The sequence below is a fragment of the Oreochromis niloticus genome, unplaced genomic scaffold, assembly GCF_001858045.2.
Source record: "Oreochromis niloticus isolate F11D_XX unplaced genomic scaffold, O_niloticus_UMD_NMBU tig00008656_pilon, whole genome shotgun sequence".
Classification (NCBI taxonomy): domain Eukaryota; kingdom Metazoa; phylum Chordata; class Actinopteri; order Cichliformes; family Cichlidae; genus Oreochromis; species Oreochromis niloticus.
The window spans coordinates 13,426-23,463 of NW_020329340.1; the positions used below are offsets into that span (position 1 = coordinate 13,426).

General features: G+C 38.3%; 1 long non-coding RNA gene across 5 annotated transcripts; it reads left to right on the forward strand.

Annotated features, from left to right (window-relative positions):
• Nucleotides 1-5,781: 5,781 nt before the first annotated feature.
• Nucleotides 5,782-9,415, forward strand: LOC106097748 (uncharacterized). 5 transcript variants are annotated; one of them, XR_002059153.2, is made up of 5 exons: nucleotides 5,785-6,101; nucleotides 6,997-7,137; nucleotides 7,293-7,597; nucleotides 8,183-8,288; nucleotides 9,356-9,415. It is a non-coding gene; the product is annotated as an uncharacterized LOC106097748 (long non-coding RNA). The 5 variants fall into 5 exon arrangements; XR_002059156.2 differs by having other exon boundaries at nucleotides 5,785-6,042; XR_003218579.1 differs by lacking the exon at nucleotides 9,356-9,415 and adding an exon at nucleotides 9,255-9,330 and having other exon boundaries at nucleotides 5,782-7,137; nucleotides 8,183-9,075.
• Nucleotides 9,416-10,038: the final 623 nt, after the last annotated feature.

Below are 10,038 nucleotides of genomic sequence, written 5' to 3' on the forward strand. Positions count from 1 at the left end.
TTGTCCAGTAGTTATGTCTTTGTTGCGTGTTAATCAGCTCACTGTAAATGGATACTTTTCGGTGCAGTGCTAGCGATCACCAAGTTGCTATTAATTGTATAAATGACTGGTTGAAATACTAAATCTTTCAAAAGAACCAGTTTAGCTTGAGAAAAGAAAAGATATGTCCCTAACAGATCCTTGTGGATTTACATCAAGACAGATGCCGATGGCATGAGCTAAAAGAACACATCAGGAAGTAATCAAGAAACTCAAAAAGACTAAAAGTGCACAACATAAACAGCTAAAAACTGAATAAGAAAGGACGACGGGTTTCAGAAGGACAGAATAAACCTTTACATAAAATGGTCATTGTTTAAATTTCTCACGCCCTCTTCTGTGAAATGTCAATTGCAGCCTGATCTCATACAACTCCCCCATCAATAGCCTTGCATCTGTCCATTGCCACTATTTCTTCTTGCACAAATGCAGCCACTTCCAAGTTTGATTTTTTTCCTTCAAAATACTATTCCAGTTTTACTCTTGAAATTTTGTTTCTATTCTTAAAATGCCAATTTTTTGCATTTTGGTCCTAATTCTCCATCTTAACTTTCTTGTGCAAAAAAGCCACAGGCTTCCCATCACCTACAGCTTTATAACAGCATTTGCAAGTTTATATTTACAATGTGTAATGCAATATAGTGAAGAAAAACTAAATGTTATAATATTGATATAAAGCTCACCTTGTAAATTTAAACTACTCTCCATCCTTTTGTGTTATTTCTCTACCCAGGTTATTTCTTCAAATCTCTATATCTATATCTGAGAAGGGACCTTAACTCTTCCATCAAAAACACATGAGCTCTAATCTCTAATCAGGGGTTTAAAGTAGAAGATCCTTAGAGGTTTAGTCTTCCAATAAAGCTAATTACACAAAATTAACAACAATGACACACACAATCTACATCATATGTACACACATTATAATACAAAAATCAAACACAACAAAATGCAACCAGGCACAGACTAGAGTACATTAAAATACCATAACAAAACAGCAAATTATTAACAGCTGCATCACTCCTTCGGTTGAATTTTAAAACGATGCCAATTAGACTCCAACACCTTTCCTCCTGCTTGGCAGCTCCAATAAATAGATAAATACATGTCAGCTTTGGTTAATGAAGGTGTGAATTTGGTAGTTCAAACTGCTAAATCTCTTTCAGGTCTGATCAGAGACACAGGACATCTTTATTCCAACAATTTCTCTGTGAAATGTATTTCTGGGGTCCAGCAGCAAAAACATCAAAACACAGTAAAGTGACTCAGGAGCTCAATAATATAATACAGTATGACAAAAAAGACAATCCAGCTTACTATGGTAAGAGTTAGAGAAAGTTGGAGCACCAATAAGAAATAGAAAAAGCAAACAAACAAATGTGACTCCAAAGTATGAAAGAAAATGATTTTGGACACTAGCTGCTCTTGATCATTCTGGCATTAAAGTCAAAACCTCAACAAGCTACAGTCAGGCATTATTTGTTGGAAAGCGTAAATAAAATGTATTTGCATCTTATGAAGGTTCATTTCTGTGTTGTGCCTTTTAAAATACGGTGTGTTTACATGCTGTTATTCTCCAGATCGCTAGCAGCTAACAACAAGGTTAGCTGCTAGCCAGCTAACGTTGCCATGGTTCCAGTGACCTCTAAAGATTTTTTTTTTATTATCCTTGAACAGTCATATAAGCAACACTTATTAGTTTATAAAACACAGATATTTCAACACGAATTAGAACTAATAATAAGTTTGTTTTTTAGCAGGAGGAGAGAGAGAGTTTGAGTTTGAGTTTGGAGTCTAGGGTCCTCCCAGCATAGGGTTAAAGTGGTTAGGTTTAGGATTAACCTCAGCTTTGGGCTTCAGGGATTAGGTTAAGTCCAGCATAGGGCTAAAACTGGTTAAGGTTAGGATCAACCTCAGGGTCAGGATGCTACATCAGTAAATGCACAATCAGTGACAGTGATATTGATGATAACAACAGCAACAATAGAAACAGTAATAAGAGACTATTATATACATATAGGGACTTTAGGTCCCTTTTCATTTAACCCTTTGGGGTGTACTGTGTCTAATTTGGCAATCCAGACTCTCTCAGCCTTTCTCCTCTGCTGAGCTGTCCATCTGGGATTTGCCTGTATCATTGTGGCCCTGACAGATTCCCAGCCATGTGATAGGAAGTGTTTGACACATTTGTGTGTTGACACATTTTACATACACATTATATCTGTGCTGGGTGAATTTGGTCAGAAGTGTGTTACTTGTCTCATGTCTAAGGAGCTTGGAAAGAAAAGCGTCTGGACTTCTTTAAGACTTCTTTAACTTAAAGAAGTCCAAACGCTTTTCTTTCCAAGCTCCTTAGACTACGATGACCTGGATGACTGAGAACCTTCACAGACTTACTTGTCTCACCAACATACTGGATACCACATTTACTGGAGGTAATCAAATAAACACAATTATTAGAGCGTAGAGTAACTTTACACTGTGAGAGGAACACACTGGCATTTGAAAAGCTGCGCAACCATTTTTGGTGCTGAAAAAATTGCCCCTGGTCTCTCAGTTCAGGCTCAGAGAGGTGAAACTTTCTAAAGGCAGCAATTACCTTACAATCCCTCCAGCATTTGGGTTTCCTGGACAAGATTTTAAAAATGGTTCTTAATCACTCTGACCAATTTGCATGTTGATGGGGCATATGTGACCACCACCGGCAGAATAGCAGATAAATCAATGGGTTTAGTCTGTAGGATGATTTAAGGCATTTTCTTAGAAAAGAGTGACAGTACCCTCTAGTGGCGAGAGCTGAAAATAGAATTTCAGTGGCTGCTCTAAAGTCAGTTTGCTGGGTGCAGATTCTATGGAATCGTAATAATTGGGACTTAATTAGACCAGCAAACGTGCGCTTTGGATGAAAGCTCGTTTTAAACAACAGAGCATGTGTGTCCGTGGATTTAAAGAATACTTTAATGTCCAATTTATGGGTTTGTGAGAAATTTCGGCCTTTGAAGGTGGTTGTTTCCAAAAAGTCAATTGTGGTTTTGTTAATTGTAGATTTGAGTTTGATTGAAACATTATGGTTATTCAGAGTACTCAGAAACATGTTGAGAATGTTGCCACACACCCCAGATATCATCAAGAAACCTGTAATAGTGTAATGGATTTTTGACACATTTTGAATGGGCCGCAGTTTCCCATTCAGCCATGAGTATGTTGGCATATGCAGGGGCAAATTTCTTTTTACAAATAAAAGGGACGGCCATGGGCAAGAAGTCCATTAATCTTCATTTAGTTTTTCCCTGGAAGTGAATTCATACTGTTAGATGTTACTGTTAGAAGTTAGATGTGGATTTATTCTACCTAGCTCTTCTTGATTCTTCATTATCACCGTGGCATTGTTGGCCTATAGAGTCTATAAGAGTTGCAGAGATTATTAAGGCACTTGGAAATGGTGGGATGGAACATTTGTCACTGAAGGGTAAAAGTTTAATATGTTACACATGTGAAACTTTTATAAGTCAACGGTGAGGTGTATTTGTAGGAAATGGTCGTTTACTAACATTGCATTCTCCTCCAGAATAAGAAATGAAAATAGTAATAAAAGGAGAATAATGTGGACTAACTCAAAGCAAATGAGTGAAAGGAGTCGAATAATATCAGCAATGAGGGCTGTGCAGCAGTGGATCCCAGAGCAAACTTCTTCAAGACCTGGAACAATGTGAGATGTGATGGCCAAATAAAACAGATTTATTAAAAAGCACCAAAATATAGGAGGTATCATTTCTGTAATGAGGCATTCTTAAACAGATAGTAGTATTTACAACAGTAAAGTGAAAGCAAATGAGTGATAGATAGTAGTATTTACAGTAAACAGTAAATACTACTATCACAGAAATCTCTTTAAGCATTTAAAGTATTAACACTTTCAATAATATAACTGTTTTGTGAATTGTCAGTATATATTTTGAATTACATTCAAGTTCAAAAGAAACTTGAATGTAACTCCTTGTCAAACCTAAAGTCATTTCTCTTAATTTGCACAATCAGAACAACAAAACATAACAAAATCAACCAGAAGCTCAAGTGGCTGTTTAGAAGGATCAGCTTCTTCCTGACGTCCTCCTCACCTCCAAAAAACCCACCAGAGGAGCCTCTGCTTCACAACCAGCAGCTGTTATTTTTCATTTTCAATGTAATCATTTTATCCTGTTTAAAATTACACATTTTTAAAGAAGATCAGTGTTTCACTGTATGGTTGATTCTTTATTCATGTAAGTCCTTAAATGCATTCATGTATATGAATATGTCTAGTAGGCATATTGGCTTACTGACAGCCTCATATGGAGTTATTACACTGACTTCTCTTCATCCTATACTTTATTCTGCTCAGTACAATGTTAATATTGTTTTAAACAGTGATAATTCTATTGTTTTATACTGTAAAATAAAGCTATTGTCACTATATGAATATATATTAGCATCATGAAGTCAGCTGTGCTTTGCAACCAGATGTAAGCTGAAAATGTAATGCTAGGTTATTGTCAGAGTGCCCTCACTCCATGATCTTGTTCCCTATTTAATGGTGCAAGACAGTCAGAGTTTATGTGCCTCTTTCCTCTGTTCCCTTGACTATGATGCTTTAATGTATTTCTACATTTTATCTACAGAAACATTTATCAGTGCAAAGCTGTTTAGAAGATACTTACAATAAGCTGTCTGTTCCAAAGAGCTTGGAAAGAAAGCGAGTGGCCTTTTTTCATGAAAACATTTCACCTCTCATCCGAGAAGCTTCTTCAGTTCTAAAACGAGCTGAATAAGATTAAATTTTGAGGATGAAATGTCCTCCTGAGGTCTCGACATTCTCTCTGCCAGTCAGATGACTTGTTTCTATTGACAAATCCAGCACACCTCAGAGCTTCACTAGCACATCCAAAGACTCAATATATTTTATAGAGTCATTCAATTGTTGGCCAAGTCCTGTGTGAAGACCCCTGAATCTGTAACTTTATGAATTAACCAATCGCTCTCTTTCTTTACTGGTAAATGTCTTAACAAGCGCATTGTTTATTTTCATCCTTTAATCACATTAAATGAGGGAGCTGTTCATATTTTAAACTACTATACAAATAATAAATGTCTTTATTGCCACAAAATTTAAATTTCATGTTGATTTCACGCGTTCAAGTTCAGTGTTTGCCCTTAATTATGTGTGACTGTCATCACATGCATCATCCAACATTAATTTCACACCCCTGGCTGAAAGGCAAAGACAAAATATGGACACCTCACTGAAGAAAATAATTGTATTTCAAAGACAAAGTCAAAAATATCATCAGTTTGTCTGTATTGTGTGTAGTGTGTGGATGTGTGTGTAAAGCAAATAAAATTCAAATAATCCCAAATGACCTGGAAGAATGAACGATAGAACCTGAGGTTGCTGAGGTCCATATATAGTCTCAGTGAGTAACTGAGCACGGTGACAAATATTGCTCTAAATTTGCTCTAAATAATCCACTCGCTAATACAAGTAACCACCAAAACCTGGAAGTGGATACAGATGTCTCATCACACATATGTATTCACAATAAAACAGGTTTTTGTGACGTTGTTAATTAGCAAAGAAAGCCTGTTCTAACGTTTGAGTCTAAGGTTTATTTTTTTAGCACCTGACTGCTCTTTTTTGTTTCTCATCCCTAAACACGCTGCATAATCTTTCACGTGATTCGGTTTATTTTGAAAAGTCTCAACAGGATCTTGAGCTTTATTCTGAAAGGCTTATGTGGAAAATAAACAAGCGGACACGCGATGGTTTTACATCGTTGTTGACAACGCATAAAAATAGGCGCTTGTCAGGTCGTGTGGTTATATTAAATATAAGCGAAAGAGAGAACCTTCAAGAAATGAATATAGCCACTACAGTGACCATCAAGACCATTAAATTTGGATAATAAAACTCGAGGTGGAAACCAGGAGGCAGCCGGAAGAATACATCCGAGGACAGGACACATCAAGGTGCGGCATGAGGAGAGATACAACGGGAGAAAGATGGTGCAGAGATAATCGTGGACCAAGTAAAGAAGCAGACACCAAACTGAGTAGACAAAACACACTAAGAGCTCAATATTATTGAGCTTTAGTCAGTTCTCTGCATTCTTCAGTGGTTTAAAAAATGTAGTTGTAGTTAATTAATGTACTTTATTTGAAGCATTGCAGGCCTTAGTGAAATAGAGACACAGCTCCTAAACCTTTAAGACAAACAGTGAAGTAAGACAGCTTCTAAAGTCGTTCAAAGTTGCTTAGCCCTGGTAAGCCGCAAATACGCTAACAAAAATGAAAAAATTGTGATGATAAAAAAAAGTTTAGTTTGGGATCTGGAGCTTAAAGAATTGTTTAGCATTGTAAGCATTTATTATTTAAAAAAATGAAAACTCTTCCATAAGTGAAACTGATCAAAAGCTGAAGGTTGTGAACATATGGATGTGCACTGTGTTTATGGAACAAGTGCCAACTTGGTTTAATCAGTGTGAAAAGAGAAAATGGGATGATCCACACAGTAGTGTGTCAAAATGTATTATTTTCTCAATCAGCAAAGTAATTTTGGTCTGTGCTGATATCTTTGGTTTATTTATAGTTTTTGTAGTGCTCCCTACTACAAAAATATAAAGAAGAATATAAATTGTCCAAAATATTTGAGAGTTACTAAATTAGCTTGGCATGAGTTTCACTGTGGCACAGACGGCTGTCAGCAAACATCATGTGTACAGATTCATCTTTAATATTTCTTGATTTTGATTTGTGGACTACCAGTCCAAAAAGAAGGCAGATTTTTGTTGTAATCATCCCATCCTTTATTTATCCCCTATCTTATTACAGAAAATGATAGCTTTTATATGCGTGTGTAACTTTATAATTGTGTATGTGTTAGCCTGATGTGCACACACTGCCTGAGCCCTGCTTTTCCCTCAGAGAACCTGTACGCCGTGTCCCGTACGCCAGAAAGCTGCTCTACCAGGAGCTGCAGTCCGTGACCATCATCCCTCGACTCGAGCTGTCGCGCTACAGCGAGTGAGCAGGACAAGGACAGAGATGTGTTGGGTGGAGACGAGGGTAAGGGGGGGTGAATTTGTGAGTGAGTGAAAGGGACGGTTTTGTAAAGTCACACACTTCACCGGGAACTGTTTTCTCAGATAATCAATCAGCTGTTTAGATAAAAACATGGACTGACTGCACTGAGGTGTAACATGTGCCTGTGTGTGTGCCAGTTGTGCTCAGTGTGCTGAGGTGAAGCATCCAAACCACACAGCCTGTTCTTCAATCCGGGATCGTGTCCCAAATCAGAGCTGCGGAAGGGTAAGCGTCACAGTGAGTGTGCTGCAGCTGATGTTGACCTGAAGAATCGTGTCTCGCAGGTACAGTCTGCAGTCTGTGAAGTGGGGCTCCTGCTGCTCAGGTGTTCTCACTGAAGTCCGTTTCACCTGATGAGAGGAGGCAGCTCTGACTTGAGGCTGTTCAAGAATGAGCGCCACTTGATCTGGTTCCACCTCTACCACAGGCAGAGAAACACAGGGTGAGATCTCCTCCTGCCAGTCATCACGCTGTAACTGTGTTCAGGTGTTAAATTCATCCATGTGATTCAGCAACATCAACAAACTGTTCCAACTTCTACAATCTGGTAGAAGGTTCTGCATCATCCGGGCAAGGACAGAGAGACTCAAGAAGAGCTTTTATCCTCAAGCCCCCCCCCCACACACACACACACGCCATCTCACATCATCTATAATTGACTGAGACTCTCCTCCAGACACTCAATTCCTTTAACTTCCTTTAACTTTAAATATGTTTATATTGTCCATTCTGTAAAATAGTCAGATGTCTATTCATATTGATGTACAGAATTCACCTGCTGCTGCTTCTACTGCACATTCACCCAATGTATATACTATATATATATATTTATAATGTTATCCCTCTACCCCCCCCCCCATGTTTTTGCACATGTCGAGGATCGTGTCAGGATACATTTCACTGTGTGTTATACTTGTATAACTATGCATGTGACAAATAAAGAACCTTGAACCTTGAACACTGTAAAATAATATTCATTTCTTTGGTAAGAAGTGTGTGTTTCTGTTCTTAAATTGATCATCACCAGCCTGGACTCTTTGTTGGCCAGACAAAATCAGAAACGGAAATCATTGGTTTTTACAACTGGGTCCAGTTCTACCTGCAAAGGATATGAGGCCAGGGAGCATGATTTGGTAAGTATAACATTTCACCAGACAGAAGAGTTTGATTTCCTTTGATTTCAGTATTCTCAGCCGGTCGGCCTCATGTGTGCCTGATCACAAGTCGGTCCACTTCATACATGCACAGTAGCGCAGGCAAATAGTTGCTCACACGCTCACTGTGGCCATTATTGAGCTCACGTTGGGTGGAGATGAGAAGTTTCAAAGAGATTTAATTTATATATTTTATATAATAAAGTAAATGTACGAATGACCGGCAATAATTCAGTCACTGAAATTATCCATGAAATTAGCTAAGTAATTCCTAAAAGTCTGTAGATTGGCTTTTACAACAAGGAAGCAGGTTTTCTCATTAGCAGAAATGCTCAATAGACAGAAAAACAGAAACCCTAAAAGAAAGTTACCGCGAGTTTAAGAGAAACGGCCTTGTTGCAGATGAAGAGTTGTTTGTTGACAGTATAGATGGTTTGTTTTTAAACCTCTTACCACTCACAGAGTCCCCGGTGACGGTCTAGCTATGTCAGATGCCAGTCATTTAAGAGACTAATCATGTTTTGGAATTTAAATTGTGCTAACTCACTTTGTTCAACACAGCCCAGAGTAACATTAAAAATAAAACATATTGGAACTAATTTTGTTGGACGCAAGAAAAACTGGAGCATCTTTGTAGGGAGCCGAACTAGGGCTTGCAAGTTTTGCAGTGGCTTTGCAGTGACTTTGCTATCTGCACAGAGCGTTTCTTTATCGTCATCGCCGGCGTGCTTTGTACCTCAGGCTCATCAGAGACAATCGTATCCAGGTAAAATAATTTTCTTTAATCTACACACTTTTAGGAATTACTTAGCTAATTTCATGGATAATTTCAGTGACTGAATTATTGCCGGTCATTCGTACATTTACTTTATTATATAAAATATATAAATTAAATCTCTTTGAAACTTATAGAATCTAATCTTTTGGTTTCTTTTTTTTTCATAGCATTTTATCAAACTGTTGTCTGCTACAGAGTTAAAAGTATTGTACTAGTAGTAATATAGCATCCACCATCTCCTGCTTGCATATTTCTGAAAACATTTTAGTGGTGTGGCAGCCATGGGTTGAGCCAGCCCTGCAAACCCTGTGGATGGACGATGCAGTGGACAGTGGGAGGAAGCATCCTAAAGCTCTCTTTGCAGACCAGCCAGTGTGATTCTCCACTCACCGACCAGAAAAGACAAACGGCAGGTCTCAGTTGCAGCACCTCATCCATCCATGTCTGATCTTGCATCGGCAGATTCAGCAACACAGCCAGAGACTTCCTGTAATCTATTACAGTTGTTAAAAAAACGGTACAGGAACAGGTCGCTCAGGTTAATCTTGTATAAACAACTGTAAATATTGTTTTTCCTTCTTTAAATATTGTTGGCTTATTATGTTGGCCCCGGCTTGAACAGTCTCGGTCGTTGTGTCCTTGGGCAAAACACTTCACCCGTTGCCTACTGGTGGTGGTCAGAGGGCCCGGTGCCACCAGTGTCGGCAGCCTCGTCTCTGTCAGTGCGCCCCAGGGTGGCTGTGACTACAATGTAGCTTACCATCACCAGTGTGTGAGTGTGTGTGAATGGTTGGATGACTGGATGTGTAAAGCGCTATACAAATACAGGCCATTTACCATCAAATAAATATCCATGTAGAATTGTTCAAAGTGACCATTATGTTCATAGATGTTAAAAATACCTGAAAATAAAATGAGTTCAGTGACAGTTAGTGTTTGTTGTAATCAATT